This window comes from Sus scrofa, chromosome 2 (assembly GCF_000003025.6).
Source record: "Sus scrofa isolate TJ Tabasco breed Duroc chromosome 2, Sscrofa11.1, whole genome shotgun sequence".
NCBI lineage: Eukaryota > Metazoa > Chordata > Mammalia > Artiodactyla > Suidae > Sus > Sus scrofa.
The window spans coordinates 26,950,140-26,971,957 of NC_010444.4; the positions used below are offsets into that span (position 1 = coordinate 26,950,140).

Consider the following 21,818-nt stretch of genomic DNA (forward strand, 5'->3'; position numbering starts at 1 on the left):
TGCTTTTTCTTTGTTTTTCTTTTCTCTTCTTACTGCTTTTAGCATATAAACACCAGTGTTGGGATTCAGCTTTCTAGTCTACAATTTTTTTTTTTTCCCATTTTCTGGAACTTTCTCCATAGAAACTCAGCACTGAGCTCTCTTGGTCTTTCCTTATGTTCTCACATGAATACAATGAGGATGAAGGCTAAGAAGAGAATTTCTTTTCGAACTCAGGGAGTGGTTGGCTGAGTTCTGGGCAAGTTAATCTCAATAAACTCTAGGGCATTGATCAGCAGAACTTTTTTTTTTTTTTTTTTTTTTTTGCTTTTTAGGGCCACACTCATGGCATATGGAGGTTCCCAGGCTAGCAGTCAAATCGGAGCTACAACTGCTGGCCTACACCACAGCAACGCAGGATCCGTGTCTTCGTGTCTTCGACCTACACCTCAGCTCATGGCAACACCAGATCCTTAACCCACTGATTGAGGCCAGAGATGGAACCCACAACCTCATGGTTCCTAGTCGGATTTGTTTCTGCTGCAGCAACGATGGGAACTCCAATCAGCAGCACTTTTAAAAACCAAATAAAACTTGGATATGCTGTACTCAAAAATGTCCAAAAAAAAAAAAAATCCAAATCGGTGGATTCTGAAACTGCTACAACCTGAGAATACAAAATTAACCAAGCACATTTTGTGTAGAAATTCTATTAGAAGTAATCACATCATAATAATCATATGTATGGCCAAAAAATCCTGCAGATGACTCCCTGTTGAAATGGAAGAACTGGGGGCTGTGTTTGGTAGCAATCTCTGCACACATTTCTGCTTCACATCAATGCAGCAGGATTATACTCATAAAAAAGAAACACACCTTCATCTTAATGTTAAGCTCTGCTCCCCACACTGATAAAAATTCTTTTGATGAAGACTGCAGCCTGAAACATGGTTCAAGACCATTTCACCTGAAAGCTTCACATTCCAGATTTTTTTTTGAGTTTGCCATCTTACTTATCGTTTATAAATATCCAAATACCTAAGAAGCGAGCCCCAAAGATGATTGAAACTTTTGATCCAAGAAATAACTCATGTGTTTGTTTTGCTTTGCTCTCATCTTCAGAGCTGTGTATCAAGCTGACACGTCCCAGATTTTTTAAAAAACGGATTTTCCTCTGGGTTCCCCCCTCCTTCCACTGTGGTAATATTTTCTCCTATCTTCTATCTTCTAAAAAAAGTAGGTGTAACAGTATAATCAGCCTTTACCAACTTTTCTGCAAGAACAAGGCAGAAAATATGAAGATATAAATCAAGGATTGTTATTGTTGTTTATGGAGTAATGATATATGATTCCACTGGGCTTGGTGTTTACATGGCCACTTCGAACACACAGAATGCTGCTCAGGCACAAGCGATTTGTTTCTGAGCCCTGTGCCTGGATATTTCTAATAAATATTATCCTTCCTCTGATTTTATGATATCAACAAGATCCTCATGCAATAAAATATGTTCAGAGTCCCCGTATTAAGTCCACATTGTCAAACGAAGAAAATGTCCCTAAACTTCAAGAGCAGGAGGTAGAGAAGACGTTAGGCATAAAATAACTAAATATTTGTAAATCACTCTAGGAGCAATGATAGTTTTATGCCTGGGGCAGTGTCTGGAAGGATGCATATCAACATGTTAAATGATATTATTTGGGGATAGAGAAATCAGAGATGATTTTAATTTTCTCTTCCTTTTGGGGGGCTTATCGATATTAATTTTTTTCTGTGACTGTATATTACTTTTGAAATTAAAAAAAAGAGATACTTTTCCAAGAATAGGACATGGGAAGAACTGATAAAACTAAGTACAGAAATAGAATGAGTAACATTCTATAATGGAAAATAAAGAGAGTAGCTTTGGAGAAAGTGGAAATCTGATTTATCTTCTATTAATTTCTTTTTTTTTGTCTTTTTGCCATTTCTAGGGCCGCTCTTTAGGCATATGGAGGTTCCCAGGCTAGAGGTCGAATTGGAGCTGTAGCCACTGGCCTACACCAGGGCCATAGCAACGCGGGACCTGAGCCGCGTCTGCAACCTACACCACAGCTCACGCCAGATAGTTAACGCACTGAGCAAAGGCAGGGATCGAACCCGCAACCTCATGGTTCCTAGTTGGATTCGTTAACCACTGAGCCATGACGGAAACTCCAATCTTCTATTAATTTCTGAGTTCATATTGTGCACACTTCCTTTAGCTTTGATGAAAACACTGGCCACCGGCTGCCCAGCTCTATCCCTGTGTCTAAGCCAGGTTGCAATGCCTATGTGCCACGTGCCAGGAGAAGACAGCAGCAGACCCCTCTGTTTCTCACTGGGAAGAGGCTTCTTCGATTCCCAGTCGCCTCCCACACCAGTCTTATTTCTGCCTGGCTCCTGATTCCTGGCTTTTTCTTCTTGCTAAAGCCACACGATTCCCTCGGGACACCTTAACATCTTGGTCTGAACTCAACCTCCCAGCTCTGAAGAGAGTGCTCTCTTCCTTTATTTGAGGCCACAAACCCACGCAACAGCTGCCCTCCCCACCCCCTTCTTCCACTGCCTTGTCTCAAGATGGTCAAGGAAGATAAGATTGAAAGCCATCTCTTTATTATAATAACCCCATCATCTCACCTCTCATCTTGCAGTCTTATGTGGGGACAGAAGGGCTTCTGTGAAATGACAGAGAAGACTGGACCAGAAGACACAATGTTGTGTTTAAAGTAATACCTCGGGGGAGTTCCAGCTGTGGCTCAGTGGTTAATGAATCCGACTAGGAACCATGAGGTTGCGGGTTCGATCCCTGGCCTTACTCAGTGGGTTGAGGATCTGGCGTTGCTGTGAGCTGTGGTGTAGGTTGCAGACATGGCTCGGATCCCGTGTTGCTGTGGCTGTGGTGTAGGTCGGCGACTATAGTTCCAATTCAACCCCTAGCCTGGGAAACTCCCATATGCCACGGGAGCGGCCCAGGAAATGGCAAAAAGACAAAAAACAAATTTTTTTAAATAAAAAAATAAAGTAATATCCTCAGGTCAAACAAACTCTTGGAGATGTTCAGCTGCATGAACCAGAAGGGCCACATTCATCCATTGTTTATAGCTAGTGTCTGTCCTGACTGGTCAGTACCTATGTCTTATCAGTTGTTAAATACTTTGATGTCAGTCTCAGAATGAAGTTGTAGTCTTATAAATGGATGATCCTTGCAAGAGATGGGAACTTGAGCATGACGTAGGGCCAGCAATTTACTTTCCACCAGCCTTGGCTCACCCATGGGGGAAACAGGGATGCTAATACTGCCCAGTCCGCTTCAGAGAGTTACTGTGACGATCGAGTTGTCAGGGTGGATGCAGAAGTTCTCCGTCAATGGTGAGAGACTGTGCACAGGCAAGGAATGATGATAAAAATGATTAATAGTGACCATAACAACGGTGACGGGGAAGGTCAAGGTGATGGCGATAATAACAAATAAAAAAGAAGACAAACTTGGGAACACTGTAGGCGATCCCTTTCTAGTTCGATGGGCTACAAACATTGCTCCCGGGCTCACAATTCACAGGATGCAAGAGTTAGAAGCATATAAACTGGCCACATCCACCCCCGCTGGTTTATGCCATTGTAGCTCCCCGGTTGTTCGCTGGCCCAGGGCTGATAGGCGCTTCCTTTTGTCTGTGGGCATTTGTTCGTGGTTTATTTCAAAGCCTGGCTGGGAAACCCTTCTATTTTGTAATTTGCACCCCCAGGGCCAGCTCTTGAGGTCCGTTTAATGATCTGCTGGGACCTGGAGCTCGCAAGATAGGAAATGTGGAATTGCCCCAGTGGGTTCCTGCACCCCTAATTCAGCTTGGTCTGAGCTGGATTCTCCTGTGCCTTCTTCTCATACATGTTCTAGGATCCCCAAACCCACGCTGCAAGTATCTTGGATGAGCTGTTGGTTGTGGCCAGGAGGAGTCAGTAATTGGCTCTCTTCCTCCTCCCTTCCCCCACCCTGCCCCTACATTTAGGAAAACTCTGGATCTCTGCTGAGTCATATAAGAGGCTTCTGGGTGCCCTTGACAAGAGACCCCACCCTGCCCTTGGAGAAAGTGCCGAAGAGCTCGGTGGAGTCCATTCCAACAGAGCCAGCACCTATTGGCAGAATAATTGGCTCCTATCATTCATTCAGAGCCGTGGCTGGGGGTGGTGGGTGGGTGGGTGGAGAAGTTTAAACCCTGTGGCCTTGAGGGACAAACAGATTCTAGAAAGGTTTCTCTTTGCCTTGGCTAATTGTGAAATAAAACACTTCCTGCAGCAGAGGCCCCTCTCGGCGGCGAGGGCTTGGCGGTGCCTTCACAGAGTGATGGCCTCTGTGGGCCTCTCTTCCGCTTCCCCTCATGCTTGGGGATCAGGTATTAAATGTTACACAGCCTGGAGGGTAGTGGGGAGAAGGGATGAGGGGCCAAGGCCAGGCACTCCTGAAGGGCACTCTATTAGCAGAGAGTGCTCGGGGGTTGGAGGGGGTCCGTGGGGGTCAGGAGGGAGGGGGTGGTTTTGCAATGGCCTTGGTCACAAAAAAGGCCTCAAATTCCACTGTATCCACCATCTATGAGTGCAATCAGGTAGATAGTCACAAAATTCCACGGATGGGATTCAACCATTAAAACATCAAATTCTGTTCAACCGGTTTTGGCGTCAAGGAGCCTCTCTTGACCTCAGAGAGACCCTGGGTATGACAACGCAGCCACCAGACTGATTGTCCCGAGGAGCTGGTTTGGGCTTCCAGGTACTGGAGGAATTTTTCTACCTGGTTGTTCTATTTGACCATCGTGACGGCCCTGTGTGCTCAATACTGTTAGCAGCCCCATTTCATAAATGGGGAAACTGAGGCCCTGTTCAAGGTCACATGGAAAGCAGGGGAGCTGGGGAGTTCCTGTTGTGGCTCAGCGGGTTATAAACCTGACTTGTATCCATGAGGATCTGGGTAACATCCCTGGCCTTGATCAGCCGGTTAAGGATCTGGTGTTTCTATGAGCTGCAGTGTAGGTCCCAGATGAGGCTTGGATCTGGCATCACTGTGGCTGTGGCATAGGCGGGCTGGCAGCTGCAGCTCCAGTTCAACCCCTAGCCTGGGAATCTCCATATGCTGCAGATGTGGCCCTAAAAATAAAAAAAAAAAAACAACAACAACAAAGGAAAAAGAAAGTAGTGGAGCTGGGCTGGCCTCACACGGAAGCATCTTTCCTTCCTCCTGTTTTGAAGGTTAGCACAGCGCATCATCTGATAGCTGACCCTGTACTTACTCATCAGCCACGGGCACCTGGGATCATGTGCCAGGTGGCACCATCCCTTCCCTGGATGGCTACCAAAGATAGTCCTACAGGAGCCTTAGTTTAGGCCTTGGGGAAAATCCTCTAGAATTCCAAAGATGGGCCTTGGTTTAAGTCTTGGTTAAAATCCTCTAGAATTCCCCTCTGAGAGAATCTGAGGTCCCTAATGCCTTGATTGCCCCGGGTGACATCATGTTTAAGTGACATCTGACCTCCCTGAGCTCATTCCTTTGTCCTGGTCACCTCTGCTTCCATCAAAAATAACAGGTGGCTGATAAGCTGGCTCTTGGCGCCCTGGCTCAGACAGTGGACTCTGAATCCACGCTCAGAGCAGGCCTCTCAAGTTCAAAAAAGCCCTCGTGCTCTATATTTTGACAGGTTCAGAAATCCAATCCATTTATTTTGAAAACCCATTAAGCCCAGCCAATATGGGCTATTTAGAAAGCCCAGATTTTTGCTTCTGGTCAGAAGGTCAGGGCTGTCATAAAATAACAGCTAAAGGAAGTGAAACAAAACATATTTTATGGTAGGGCTATAATTCCCAAACATTCTTTACAAATGTACTTTCCGTTAAAATAAGACAAAACAAAAACACAGCACATTGAATTGCTGGAAATTGCTGCCCCTATAAACTCTTTGTTCTGAGTACTTATTCAATTTTACATGCTCGGCTCTTACACCAGTGACAGGCGCATAGTAAGTGCTCAATAAATGTTCAATGAATGTGCCACACAATGGTTTACTTTGCTGTTTAACCTTCTTCCTAGGTATTAGCTTCTCTTGTTTTCAATGGCTGTTAAATCATCCTCAAGCAAAGAGCATCTGATCTGAGTTCTCTAGGGTTTTGGAAAGTGAGTTTCGGAGTAAGTAAGTTTTGACTTTTCCTGGCGCCTTGAATTACACTATTGATGATACAGATAACAGGGTCTTATGGTCAGATTCTCCAAAGAGAACTCTTTTGATCCTTTCAACCTTGTGAAGGAGGCCTGGGCGATGTTACTACTTTCATGTTCCCCCTAGGAAGGGGCGTAAGTACAGACTATTAGCTGGAAGAAAATAACCTTTCTATTAGATGATCCTGAACACGGAGGATGGGAAGAAGATGGTGCAAAACCCTCTTGTATTTTCCCACTGACTCACCTTCCAGTCCATATAGTGTCCTCCTCTGATGGGCATCGAGGTTCCCCCCCTTTTTAGATCCCTCTTCTCTTACCTCTCATAATCCCCTCAATCTACCCTACCCCATCTCGGCAAGTTCCGTCCAGGAGAACCGCCAAAAGGTCCACAAGTTTCTAAGCATGGCTTCTGCCTTCACCCTCCTGAGAGATAGCAGTTCCTGATCCTGCATCCAAAAATTGGGTTTATTTCTACTTATTTTTAACTTTTTAGGGCTGCACCTGAGGTACATAGAAGTTCCCAGGCTAGGGGTTGGATCAGAGCTGCAGTGGCTGGCCTACACCACAGCCACAGCAATGTGGGTTCTGAGCCACTTCTGGGAACTATACCGCAGCTCACAGCAATGCCGGATTTTTTTTTTTTTTTTTTTTTTGTCTTTTTGCCATTTCTTGGTCCGCTCTCACGGCATATGGAGGTTCCCAGGCTAGGGGTCTAATCAGAGCTGTAGCCACCGGCCTACGCCAGAGCCACAGCAACGCGGGATCCGAGCTGCGTCTGCAACCTACACCACAGCTCACGGCAACGCCGGATCTTTAACCCACTGAGCAAGGGCAGGGATCGAACCCGCAACCTCATGGTTCCTAGTCGGATTCGTTAACCACTGCGCCACCACGGGAACTCCGCAATGCCGGATTTTTAACCCGCTGAGCGAGGCCAGAGATTGAACCTTCATCCTTATGGATACTAGTTGGGTTCCTTATTGCTGAGCTGCAACAGACACTCCAAATTTGGTTTATTGTTAGAGGGAGCAAACCTGTGGTGGGAACCAGAGCTGACCCTGGGAGTCTTTTTTTTTTTTTTTGGTCTTTTTAGGGCCACACCTGCAGCATATGGAAGTTCCCAGGCTAGGGGTCGAATTGGAGCTGTAGCTGCTGGCCTACGCCACAGGCACAGCAACACCAGATCCAAGCCATGTCTGCGACCTACACCACAGCTCATGGCAACACCAGATCCTTAACCCACCGAATGGGGCCAGGGATTGAACCTATATCCTCATGGTTGCTAGTCAGATTCGTTTCCATTGAGCCACGACAGGAACTCCCACGCTTGGAATCTTGAGGTAGACCTGGTAATTACGGCTCCTTTTTTCTGCTTGAACTGTGAACCCACTGAGAAGTATGACCAAAGTGGAAGCCAGCTGAGGTAACTTATCACCACAATGAAAAAGTGGATATTGGAGGATATGGCTTATAGTGGTAGGCAAACAGCATTCCTACTCAGAATCCCGGGTCACAGTCTTAGCCATGCTGGGGCTGGGGTAAGCTGGCCTTCATCAGGGCAGAACCATGTGGATGGTAGCTCCTAAGGAAAGGGGGAGGAAGGCACCGAGTTGTTTTATTTTGGGCCACGCCTGTGGCATGTGGAAGTTCCAGGGCATGGACGGAACCCACGACACAGGTGTAACACCACCAGATTCTTAACCCACTGTGCCACAAGGGAACTCCGACGTTGAGTTATAAAGGCCCAGTTCCTTCTCCATAACCCAGTTCCTTTTCCCCAATCCATCAATCAGGTGAGTTCTTTTTCCCTACTTGGGGAGGAATGAATGAAGTGTGAGGAGAGACCAGGTATTACCTTTATGGATGACTCTTCTCCTCGGGGGGGACTCGTCAGGAAGGGAAGTGTTTCCCCTTAACACAGCATGGTCCCTTGACCCATACTATTTTCACAAAGTTGATATAGTAGGTCATGTTTAAAAGTAAGGAGATTTTTGCCTAAAAATTAGAATTGCTGGCTCTCTTTGAAAATTGGAATGATTCATCAGCAATGAACCTGCTCCGAGCTGAGCTGTCCCTGCTCCTGTAGGCAGGTCCATGTGCTTTAGCTCATCAAAGACCCACCTTCCCTACTGTGCAGATACTGCTCTCTTCATTTTCACTCATGTGTCTTATTTCCTGCCTCGTCCTTCTGGTCATTTTAGTTTGTTGCCTCTGCTTTACCCGTGGAAGTCTAGAGTGGAGATCTCTGCAGGACCAACAGACCTGGCTCTTGCTGAAGTTAGCTAGTTCTATGGATCCTTGTTTCAATTTCAAGCATTATTAGCTTAACAATGTCTCGGTCTTTCCACCCTGTCTTACTAAAAATCTCTGTCAGGCCAGAGGTTTTGCATTGGAGAAGATAAAGGAAGTGAGGAAAAAAAAAAAAAAAAAAAAAAAAAGGAAAACTCTGCCCTATTAAACAGAGGAAGAAACCAGGCTGGGAGAGTAAGGAACTCATCAAGGTCCTTTGACATCTACTCCATTGCGTCTTTGCAGCTGCGGTCATTTCCGCTTTACTGATCTGGTGGGAACCACTGATCCAGATGAGCAACAGACTGTGCATCTGCATGTGCGTTTCTGAACTGCACGTTCCCTCCCTGGGATGACCAGTTCTGCAGAAGCTCCAGGGCAACCGGATTCATAGCTCCTTTCCCTGGGACAGCAAGGGGTGAGGAGAAGCAGTGACAAGGAGAAGGAAGTCAAGCGTCTGTTTTCATAGCATGCCTAAAACTCTTCTGTCTCTTCTAGAGGTGCAAAGCGGTTACTTCAAGGAAGAGCAGGGCATTTGAAGTGAGCCAGACCTAATTTATACATTCTGCCTCCTACCCCGCCCACCTAGTCTCTCTTCATAACTTGGCATAAATCAGAGGGAAAGATGGTTGCTAAGATGGATGGATGGATGGCTCAACGGATGGATGGGTGGACCAATGGCTTGGATGATTTGTTTCGTGGAGTTTTGCAAGGCTCTTCCATGTGTGTGCAACAGAAAACATGTTGATTTGTTTTAGCACCTAAGGGTCAAATATCAAGGCTGAAAAAGCAAAGATACTCTCTCTCCAATAAGAAGGAAGTACAGCAGAGATTAAGAGCAAGGGCATTGAAGTCATTTGCTCCTCATTAACATCTCTGGGCCCTAGTTTCTTCATGTATAAAATGATAGTAATAGTACCTTTCTTAAAGATAGTTGCTATTAGAATTATATGAAAGAATTTTTGAAAAATACCAATAATTCCATGCCTGGCAGATAAGAAGCACTTGGGATAGTAACCCTAATTCAACTGAGAGAATCCTGTTTTATACTGAGCACCTATGACATGTTTAGTCTATCACAGGAATTAGGTGTGTGCCTGCAGGCACTAACAAAGTTGGGAGATGCACTTTCAAAGTGTGATTATAAGATAAAGTACAAGGACATACGACTATACTGGAGCATCTTCATATACATTCTGGTGGGTGGTTGGAAGGAGAGGATGTGTCTCTGGATTGAGAAGGGGAGGAGTCGGTGGAAGGACAAAGGAGTTGGGGAGGAATTCCAGGTAAGGGAAAAACACACTCAAAAGGAACAGCTGTCTGCTGGCCATAGAAAGAGAGGAAATGGATGGAACAGTAGCTGCTGCTCAAGTTCCAGTTCCAGGGAACTTCTCCTAAGGAGCAGATTCTGCACTAAGTACAGCTATCCCTTGGTATCCATGGGAAATTTGTTCCAGGACCACCCCCCAGATTCCAAAATCTGAGGATACTCAAGTCCCTGACATAAAATGGCATAGCATTTACATATAACATATGTCCATTCTCTCTTATACTTTAAACCATTTCTAGGTTACTCATAATACCCAATACATTGTAGCTGTTCTGTAAATATTTGTAATACAATACAATGCCAATACTGTATAAATAGCGGTTGGCATGAGGCAAATTCAAGTTTAGCTCTTTGGACGTTTTTTCCTTTTTCGTCTTTTTAAGGCTGCACCTGGGGCATATGGAAGTTCCCAGGCTAAGGGTCCAATGGGAGCTTCAGCCACTGACCTACACCGCAGCTCATGCCAATGCCAGAAACTTAACCCACTGAGTGAGGCTAGGGATCGAGCCCCTATCCTCATGGATACTAGTTGGGTTTGTTTCTGCTGAGCCACAACGGGAACTCCTGGAATTTTCTTCTGAACATTTTCAATCCGGGCTTAGTTGAATCCACAGATGAAGAACCTGTGGTACCGAAGGCTGAATATATTTTCCACTGAATCTTGTCACTTACTTGCTGATTAGTTTACCTGGCCTCAGTCACATACACCAGTCTGAGCCTTACTTTTTCATCTACAAAACGGGAAGCATCCTGTGGATCTCATTTGTGATGCTATTGAAATTGCCAAGGAGGAAGGTCTTTGTAAATGGAAAAGCACTGTACAGATGTAAGGGCTGGCGGTTGATGGCTTTGTCATCTGGCAACCACGGTGGGCCATTTAAAACAGTAAGCAAATCATTCCCTGGCTGAAAACTCCTTCAGTGCTTCCTTATTACATGTAAGTCCAAGCCTCTTACCATGGCTCACTGGACTTTATACAGCCTGACCCTGGGACACCCACTTGCCTTTGTGACTCCAAAGGCTAAGCCGGTCCTACCTCAGTGCCTTTGCATCTTCTGTCATATCTGCTGGAAACTCATGGCCAGCTCCCCGTTTTTGTTCTGGTCTCATCTCAGAAGACATCTTCGAAGACGCCACCCTGGACCATCCTAGCATTGTCCACCCGACTCCCTACTCTCCAGCCACTCTCTCTCTCATCTTGTTTTGTTTCCCCAATGTTGTTTATCACAATCCAAATGCACCTCGATCATGTATTGTTTACTTGTTTGTTGGCTATTCCCCCTCTTCATGTATATTCCTCCCAAGGGGGTCTGCTGTGTCTTGTTCACGGTTCCACCAATGCCTCAAATAATGCCTGACATTCAGAGGCGCTCAATAAAAAACACTGGCTCTGTTAAACTACCGCCCTGCAAACCCCCAGCACTTTTCCACGAAAGTCAAAGAAGTTCTGTTCGTGGGGAAAATATTTATAATTCACCCCAGACTTCTAAACTAGGAGCATTCTGAATTGTGTTGTAGTCACGGAACTCCTGCTGACTCCACGATTTAAAAGTCATGAATACCAAATCAGAATATTACCAAGAAGAAAAAACAAGTTTGGTCTGTCCCCTGCAACACCAGTCAAGGCAAAATACATTAAGTTCACAGTTGTGTGGTCAGCCAAGGACAGGGGCAATGGGCATTTAAGAGGAAACTGGTGGGTGGTTAGTGAATTCTTAGAGCAGCAAAGCCAAGCAAGGGGCCGAGAAGGCCTTTGCTGGAATTGGCAGGTGGTGGCTGGTTAGTGAGGTAATTTGTGCCTGGCTGGCCCTGGCCCTGCCCATGGAGATGTGTGTCGGAAGGAGGTGTTGGCAGATCCTGTGATGGCCCACTGTGTTCTGCAAACTGCTACTGTTGCTTAATGAGCTGGTCAGCCATTAAGTGCCTCCCACACAATGGCGGCATTTGCAAATTGAGCTGCTGAAGGAAAGTACTGGAAAGCAGAGGAGTTGAATCTTGACCAAGTCCTTCCTATGCTGTCCTCTCCACCCCATCTCTTTGAACTTAACTTCTAACACACTTTCCTTGTTCACTTTGCTGCAGCTGCAGCGGCCACCTTGCCTTTCCTGCAGCCCACCCAACCCAGGCCTACCTCAGAGCCTTTAAACTTGCTGTTCCCTCTGCCTGGAACTCTCTCCCATCAGACCTTGGCCTGGCTGACTCCCTGATATAATTCATGTGTCTGCTTTTATGTGGCCTCCTCAGAGGGCCTTCTCTAGCTACTCTGTCAAAAAGAGCACCTGCCCTCTGGCCATACCCAAGTTACTTACCCTCACTTTTCTTCAGCTAAAGCTGACAGTTTTTTAAATTATCTATTTGTTTATTTGCCTACAGGCTATCTCTAATCCACTAGATACTCTCCTACCCCTACCAATCTAGTTTAAATTTCTGGAGAGCAAGGATGCTTGCCTTGCTTAAACTATATCCTCCTTAAAACCATACCTAAATTAGAATATCAGTAACAGTTGATTCAATTGAATAAACATGATTCAACGGAACTTGTTGAATGAATGAATGAATGAATGGGTAGATAAATGGATGAATGAAATAAAGTTCATGTTCAGGATGGACTGCGTTATGAAGGGCACGGGATACCAAAGGTGGTCCAGGGTAGGGAGAGTGATGACTGTATGCAATGAAGCAGAGGAGACTTGAGATGAAGAGGAGCATTTTAAGGGCTTTATCAGATCCAGGCATATCCATCCCATACTAAACATATATTTTCCTGTAGAAGAAGCAGACAAGATCTTGATGATTGTCACTGCCAAAATTATTTAGTTACAAATACATTTATTAAATCAATTAAACAAGGAGACCATTAGACCGAAGTCATTCTAATATCTCAGCAGCCAATGTAAACAAACCAGAACCTAAGTCTATAAATGCCCCAAATCAAAACCTAAGGACAACCAATCACAAACAGCCAACGAGGCTTTCCCAAATAAGGCAACTGCTTAAGCTATAGCCAGTCAAATAATTTCCTTGCTTTGTTCTATTTCTTCATTATAGAAGTCTTGCCCCTAGCAAGGGGAGTGCTCCTACCCACTTCATACATATACAAATTAAAGAGAGTTATTACAAGGAGTTGGCTCACAAGATTAAGGAGGCTGACAAGTAAGTCCCAAGATCTGCATTCATCAAGTTGGAGCTCAGGTGAGTCTCCAAAGCCTGGAAAAACCAATGTCCCAGCTTGAAGGCACGCAGGTGGAAGAGTTCCATGCCCTTGAGAGTGTGTCAGACTTTTGTTCTATTCAAGTCTTCAACTGATTGGATGAGAGCCACCCACACTGGAGAGGGCAGTCTGCTTTACTCAGTCTGTGGATTCAAATGTTCATCTCATCCAGAAACACCCTCACAGACACACTCAGAATAATATCTGGGCAGCCCGTGGCCCACTCAAGTTAACACATAAAATTAACTATCATGTCTGAAGTGGGGACAGTCTGTGGGACTGAACCTTTCACTTGTAGGATTTGATGCTCATTCCAGGTAGATAGTGTCAGAACAGAATGGAATTGTAGAACATCCAGCTGGTCAGAGAATTGGTTAGTGTGGGAATAAACTCATATATGTCAGGTCAGATGTGTTGGGAGTGTGGAGTTAGTGTGAGAGTAAAGGAAACTGGTGTTTTTTCCTAGGCAGTGCTAAACACTGGGCAAAGCACTATCACAACTTCTATTCGACATTGTACTGGAGTCCAAGCCACAGCAATCAGATAAGAAAAAGAAATAAAAGGTGTCCAGATTGGAAGGGAAGAGGTAAAATTGTTATTATATGCAGATGACATGATACTCTATACAGAAAACCCTGAAGACGCCACACAAAAACTATTAGAACTGATAATTTGTTGCATTTCTTTACACTGACCATGAAACATCAGAGAAAGTAAAAAGATACTCCCTTTTAAAATCATGTCAGAAAAAAAAAAAACACAAAAAATAACCTAGGAATAAACTTTATCAAGGAAGTGAAAGACATATGCTGAGAACTATAAAACATTAATAAAAGAAACTGAGGCCGATTCAAAGAAATGGAAAGATGTCCTATGCTCTTGGATTGGAAAAATTAATATTGTTAAAATGGCCATACTACTCAAATTATCTATCAAATTACCCTGATACTTTTCATAGAACTAGAACAAACCCTCCTAAAATTTATATGGAACTACAAAAGCCCCAGAATTGCCAAAGCAATCCTGAAGAAAAAGAACAAAGCTAGAGGTATCACCCTCCCAGACTTCAGACAATACTGCAAAGCTTCAGTAATCAAAACAGTGTGATATTGGCACAAAAAAAATACATATGAATCAATGGAACAGAGTAAAGAGCCCAGAAATAAACCCACACACCTATGGTCAATTAATATCCAACAAGAGAGGGAGGAATACACAACAAAGAAAAGACCGTTTCTTCAGCAACTGATGTTGGGAAAGCTGGACAGCTGCACGTAAATCATGAAGTTAGAACACTCCCTCACTCCATCCACAAAAATAAACTCAAAATGGCTTAAAGACTTAAACATAAGACATTACACTGAAAAACTCCTAAAAGAGAACATAGGCAAAACATTCTCTGACATAAATCATAGTAACGTTTTCTTAGCTCAGCCTCCCAAGACAAAGGAAGTAAAAGCAAAAATAAATGAAGGGCACCTCATCAAACTTAAAAGCTTTTGCAAGCACAGGAAACTGTAAACAAAACAAAAGGATGATCTACTGGGACAAAATATTTTGGGAGAAAATATTTGCAAATGATGTGACTAACAAGGGCTTCATTTCCCCAAAATACAAATAGCTTATACAACTCAATACTAAAAAAAAAAAAAAAAACACACAAAACAACGACAACAACAACAACAAAAACCAACCCAATCAAAAGATGGGAAGAAGACCTAAGTAGACATTTCCCCAAAGAAGACATACAGATGGCCAAGAGGAATATGAAAAGATACTCGACATTGCTAATTATTTAGAGAAATGCAAATCAAAACTATAATGAGGTATCATCTCACACTGGCCAGAATGGCTATCATCAAAAAGTCTACAAATAATAAATGCTGGGTAGGGTGTGTAGAAAAGGGAACCCTCTTACACTGTTGATGGGAATGTAAACTGGAAAGCCACAATAGAGAACAGTATGAGGTTCCTTAAACAACTAGAAATGGAGTTACCATATGATGCAGCAATCCCACTAGTGGGCATATATCTGGAGAAAACCAACTCAAAAAGATACATGTACCCCTATGTTTATGTCAGCACTATTTATAATAGCCAAGACACGGAAGTGACGTAAATGTCCATCAACAGATGACTGGATAAAGAAGATGTGGTACATATATACAATGGAACATTACTCAGCCATAAGAATGAAGTCATGCTATTTGCAGCAACATGAATAGACCTAGAGATTATCACACTAAGCCAGAGAAAGACAAATATCATGTATCACTTATTTGTGGAATCCAAAAAAAATGATACAAATGAACTTATTTACAAAACAGAAGACTCACGGACATGGAAGACAATCTATGGTTACCAAAGAGGAAAGGTGGGGGAGGGATAAATTAGGAGTTTGGGATTAACAGATAACATACTGCTATATATATATAAATAGATAAACAACAAGGACTGACATATAATGCAGGGAACTATATTCAATATCTTATAATAATCTATAATGGAAAAAATATGAAAAAGAATATATATATATATATATATAAGTTGAATCACTTCATTGTACACCTAAAACTAATACAATTGTTCATCAACTATACGTCACCAAAAAAAATTTTTTTTTAATTAAAACAAATAAATCCTGGGCAAAGCAACTTAAGACTTAAATGTGTGTGATAGTCATGATTATTTAACACGACATTGGACCAAGGGATTTAGCTGGAAATCCTTATAGATAGCAACTAAAAGTCAAACTGAGCCATTCCCTTTGAAGTAGGTGTGACAGCATTGAGACTGAAAATTGTCTTCTAAGTAGTTAACTGTTGCAGGCAGAGGAGGGAGTAGGAGGGCTCCTGAGCTCAAATCAAATGCATTTTGACTGAAGTGTCCCTTCCCCTGATCCTGAATGCTCACACAACATGGCCTGTGAGATTATGGCTCCCTGATGCCACAATCCAGTTGTTATCTAACCCAACCTGCTGCCTGGCCTTGGGGAGACCCAGCCATAGCCCTGCTTCAGAGGGGCCCTCTTACCTTTCCAGGAAAGCCACCTCCAGTAGTTCTGGTCAAGGAAATGCTCCACCAGCCATAGGACATTGGAGTGTGCTTGGTACCCAGAACCACCTCCCATCAATCGGCCACCTCCACCTGTTCTGGCGCCATAGGTATGGAGAGTCACCTCCATAACAAAAGACGTGGAAATTGCAATGTGCTTCCTGCTGACTGAACAAGTCTTCTGGATTTTTTGATCTCACCCTTTCACTGCAAAGGGATGAGTGGGGAAGAAGTTCCAAAAAGCATGATCAACTTCATTAAAGACTCCCAAGCTTTCTGCATGGAGACATCTCAGAAGGGATGTCTAATGATATGAACTTTCCACATAGAACAAAGATTAGATTTATATTTCCCGCGATTCTGAAAAGCACAGCATGAATCAAGCAAAGATCCCAGAGAGACAGCCTTTGACGCAAGGAAAGGAAGAAATGTCTATCAAGCAGAACTTTCTGAAAATGAAATGGGCCACCTAGGTGGGTAGTGAGTCCTCCGTCCCTGAAGGTGTTCAAGATTGGTCAAGGTACAGGTTGTCTATTCCGTTCTACCATCTGTGTAACAAGGGATGTTTCATGGGCTTGCTGTTCTTGAGAAAGGTCAGGATGCTAGAAGCAAGGGGACAGTGTAATCTACTCTGACCACACAATTAAAAGCCATTCATAGCTCCGTGTGTGGGTGTTGAGTACTTAGATCCACCAAGCACGATACTGCTACTTTATGTGCATGATGTCATTTAGTCCTCACAGCAATCTGGGGCATGCAAGCTTGCACTTGCCACCCTGTGAGACTAGGAGACAAAGACAGAAACAGAGACTTGAAGTAATTTGAGCTGGAGCTCAAGAGAAAGTTCATTGGGACGGGCCCCAACTCAGAAAAGCAACACCGACAACACAAACTGGGGGGTGGGGGTGGGGAATTACTACATTTGAGTACAATTTGCAAGCCCCTGAAAGAGAGAGTGTCTTCCTGCAAAGGGAGAGCCAATTTTATTTTTTTTTTTTTTTTTTTTTTTTTTTTTTTTTTTTTTTTTTTTTTTTGTCTTTTTTGGTCTTTTTGGTCTTTGTTGTTGTTGTTGTTGTTGCTATTTCTTGGGCCGCTCCTGCGGCATATGGAGGTTCCCAGGCTAGGGGTTGAATTGGAGCTGTAGCCACCGGCCTACGCCAGAGCCACAGCAACGCAGGATCCGAGCCGCGTCTGCAACCTACACCACAGCTCACGGCAACGCCGGATCGTTAACCCACTGAGCAAGGGCAGGGATCGAACCCGCAACCTCATGGTTCCTAGTCGGATTCGTTAACCACTGCGCCACGACGGGAACTCCCCTGGAGAGCCAATTTTAAAACACACACCATCCTCTGGCCCTGCTCCCTCCTCCCCACAGGTTCATCTGGTCTGGCTCTGGCAAAAATCCCTTTGCCTTTATTTGCATCATTCTTGGGTGGAGGAAAGTGAGCAAGCTGTGAAGTCACTCCCCGGAAAAGAGTCAGAATCACACCTTCAACCTGACCAGCCGTGACTTCACAGGAATTTGGCTTGAAGATCCAAAACAGTCAAGCTAATTAGTCAGTGTTTCCCCCCAGGGACTGCAGACACTTGATCCTCAGCAAGACCATGGGTGTGCTCCACCCACTTACAAGAAATGAGGGTGCTGGTCACCAAAAAGAGCACAGAAACCTGGGAAGAACAGTGGGTGTTTTCCATTCCTTTTTTACAATTCAGGCGTAATTGACATACATTATATTATTTTCAGACTTTGTGCAATGTAATGAGTGGATAACCGCATATATTGCAAAAGGATCACCACCCTAAATCTCGTTAATACCTATCACCACACATGGTTACACATTTTTTTTTTCTTGGTGATGAGAACTTTTCAGATTCACTGTTAGCAGCTGTCAAACACACAACCCCGTGTTGTTAACTAAAGCTACCAGGTTATACATGACATCCCTGAGACATACATTTGTTTTTTAACTTGAAGGTGGGAACTTTTGATGCTTTCCCCACATTTTGCCCACTCCACAAACCCGCCCCCCAATGCCTCACTAACCTCTGGCAACTACCAGTCTGTTTTCTGTGTAACTGAATTTGGAGGGGTTTTGTTTCTGTTTGTTTTTTAAGATTCCACATGGGAGGCCATAAAGTATTTGTCTTTCTCTGACTTATTTCACTTAGCATACTGCCCTCTAGATCCATCCATGTTGTCGCAAATGGCAAGATTTCCTTCTTTTGTAAGGCTAATATTCCACTGTGCACTGTATATATATATATATACATACCACATCTTTATCCATTCATCCATTGGTGGACACTTAGGTTGTTTCTGTGTCTTGGCTATTGTACATAATGCTGCTATGAACCCTGGGATGCATGTATCTTTTCAAAGTAATGGTTTTTGGGGGGTGGGATATATACCCAGAAGTGGAATTGTTGGATCATCTGGTAGTTTCCTTTTTAATTTTTTGAGGAACCTCCGCATTTTTCCACTGTGGCTGCACCCATTTTCATTCCCAGTGTTTCCATGTGCTCCCACCCTCACTGGGCCTGCTGTTCCGGGCTGCAGAGTCAGGCGGGGCCTCTAAGTTGCCATCATCTGTCAAACCAAATTCACTCCCAGATTCAGGGAGGCCCTGGGACTGTGAAATGTCACCTCCCAACTGTATCCAGAGAGTCACAAAGAATTTATGTGGCGCTAGGTCATTTTCTAAAGCGTTTTTCTACGTCCTGCAAGGCAGTTTATTACAAGGATCTGAGGCTCTTAAAATCCCAGAGCCCTGGTGTGATCTAGAGGTCATGCCCTATTAACTTTTTCTAAGTCCTTTTTCCCTCGAACCACCTCATGAAGTGCCTACTTGTCTGTGAGTCCCTGATCCAGCCTGTGCGGTCCGGCCCAACCCCGGATCATCATTCTGGGCTGGCCTGGATTGTCTTTGGTTTAGCAGGAGAATGACAATAATTTTCATCTCCATGAAATGCCCAAACCAGCAGAGTGTGTGTGGCTCTTTCTGGCTTCCTGGGGACCCCAGGCCCCAGTGGCCCCAGGCTGGCAGGGAGGAGAGAGAAATGACTTTGCAGCACGAGGGCGATTCGTCATTAGAACAACAAGGCCAGTAGCAGCCACAGCGGTGGCGGCGGCAGCAGGGCTGCTCTGGCCTTATCGGGGCGGGAGGCCTTGCTGGATTCTATTAATTGCTGAATGCTGTTGGGTTTGGCAGATACAGGAAGCAGTTTACATGGCTACACAGTGCCCTGGCTCACAGTCCCTCTGAAATGGTATTATTGTAGCGGGATAATTGTGATTAGGGACAGTTCCCGGAGGAAGACCAGGCCTTTGATGATTGAGTCACTTCCTCCCCACTCCCTTTGGTGCGATAGTGCAGCTCGCCCTGCAGACACACACCCTTTGCTGGCCGGACAGTCCCACGCCCCACAGCAAGGTTCTCAAGCAGGGCAGCTGGGAGCCAGGATCGTGGGAGAAACAGGAGCAGGCTGGAGGCCAGCTCTCCCCACAGTTGTTTCTTAGGTGATGGTGACAGGCAGCCTGTTCATGATCTCAATTGTGTGTCCCCGACTCCTGCGATGGCATGCACGTTGGAGCAGGGGAGACTAGGTTCTGTGTTTCCTGCCTCTGTGACCTGGGGAAGTCCTCTCTGAGCCTCAGTTCTCCCATGTGCAAAGTGGTGATGGTGAGAGATTGAACGGGATTACTTTAATGTTTAAGAAAACAAAACAAAACAAAACAAAAAGAAAACAGCCTCGGTTACCGGTATTGCTGCTGCTGTTAAGAATGCCTTGCTTTCCTCCTTCCCCCCACGGTCTTCCCTTCCCCGATAGCAATAGTAGGATAGCAATAGTCCAAGGTGAAGGCTGGAGAGGGATGAAGCTGCCTAGAGATGGGACAAATCAGAGTCTCGGCCTCCTTGGGGGTCATTTCTGGGCCCAGAGCTCCCCGGGAAACATAGCTCATCTCTTTCACCCTGTACACGGCTTGTGGCCATCCAGACCACGGGAAGTTGCCTAGTCCACCACTCTGCCAAGAGCTTTTATCCACAGCACCCTGTAAGCTGTCCTGAATCCTGCTTGTCTCCGCTTCCAGGAGAAAAACACCCCTCTGTGCACCTGGGTGGGAAGAGCGTTTGCCCAAACAAGGGATTTTATCCGGTTACTCCACCCAGAGCGGGCCCTGCAACTGCCCTCAGATGTGCGTGGGGTGGGGAGCGGTGGGGCGGCACTGGCCTGCTGAGGATGGGACTAAAGCCTGGTAGCTGCCAGAGTAGGGAGGGTTTCAGGGTCCGAGGTCTTGGGCGTATACCTCCCCCGTACTAGTTGTGTGCTCTTAGGAAAGTCATTTTACCTCTCAGAGCCTCAGTTTCTTCATCTGGTAAATGGGGATAAAAATACCTCACTCAAAGTTGCTGTGGTCAGGATGAAATTAGGTTCGTATGCAAAACATTTAGTACAGCCCCTAACGCAAGGAAATACATGATAAATGGCCGCCAAAGGAGGGGAAGCAGATGGGCCAAGGAGCACACTGAACACCATGGACAGGCCCTGGGCCCCAGGAAGGGCAGAGCTCCTGCTGTCCCTGAGATGCTTCTGGGACCCGGCGTGCTTTAGGACCTGCCGGCCGGACCTAGAGTCCACAGGCGGCAGCTCCATCCAGCAAGCTCTCAAGGGCAGACACCACGTTTTTTTGTTTCCCACTGTACACTCAGGAACCGCGTATTTGTCTTTTTTTTTTTTTTTTTTTTGTCTTTTGTCTTTTTAGGCCACGCCCGCGGCATATGGAGGTTCCCAGGCTAGGGGTTGAATCGGAGCTACAGCTGCTGGCCTACAGCACAGCTCTAGCAATGTGGGATCCAAGCTGCGTCTGTGACCTACACCACTGCACACGACAACGCCAGATCCTTAACCCACTGAGCCAGGCCAGGGATCGAACCCATGTCTTCAAGGATCCTAGTCTGGTTCGTTAACCACTGAGCCACAACAGGAACTCCCAGGAACTGTGTATGTGTTTCCCGCAGTGGCTGTTGCAAATTACCACAGACTTAATGGCTTAAAACAACATCAATGTCTTCTCTTACCCTTCTGGAGGTCAGAAGCCTGAAATCCGTCTCAGGGGCTCGAAAACAAAGGCATTAGAGGACCTCATTCCTTCTGGGGGCTCTGGGAAGGAAATTAGAGGCTGAGGTCCTCCCCTCGTGGCCCCTTCTGCCACCTTCAAAACCAGCAGCAAGGCACCTTCAAAGTTGATGCTGACACCCCCCCCCCCCTTATAAGGACTAGTGATTACATTGGGCTCACCTGGATAATCCAGGCTACTCTCCCCAGCTCAAGGGCAGCTGATTAGCCGCTTTAATTCTATCTGTAAACTTAACCCCCGCCTTTGCTATGTAATATAGCATATCTACAGATTCTAGGGATTCAATAGGCACCCTTTGGGGAGCCCTTATTTTGCCTCCCACACCTAATATAAAGGAAAGTAGACAAAGCCAAATAATACACTGACCAGGCATCTATTTGGGGCTGAGCTTCCTGCTAAGGATGGACCGAGGCTCTCGAAGTCCACACCAGGATGCGAGAGCTTCACTTCGAGAACCTGGCATATTGCAAGTGATTACAACCCAGAGAGTGGTAACAGGGTACAAAAGCCCTCAGGAGGTGAAGAGCCTCTGGCCAGTGCTCAATAAATCATAATGTTTATTCAGCAAATATTTTGAGCATCGGTTAGGTGCCA

The 21,818-nt window shown here is 45.1% G+C and overlaps 1 long non-coding RNA gene across 2 annotated transcripts in view; it reads right to left on the reverse strand.

The window, feature by feature from the left end:
• The window catches only part of LOC110259281, a 48,960-nt gene continuing 30,370 nt past the window's right edge, over positions 3,229-21,818 (reverse strand). Inside the window, exons 1-2 of one of the 2 annotated variants that reach the window (XR_002341525.1) lie at positions 21,166-21,326; positions 3,229-3,375 (exon numbers count right to left, since the gene is read on the reverse strand). This is a non-coding gene — a long non-coding RNA (uncharacterized LOC110259281). Of the gene's footprint in view, positions 3,376-21,165; positions 21,327-21,818 lie in introns of those variants that run through there. The other variant, XR_002341526.1, reaches the window with a different exon arrangement.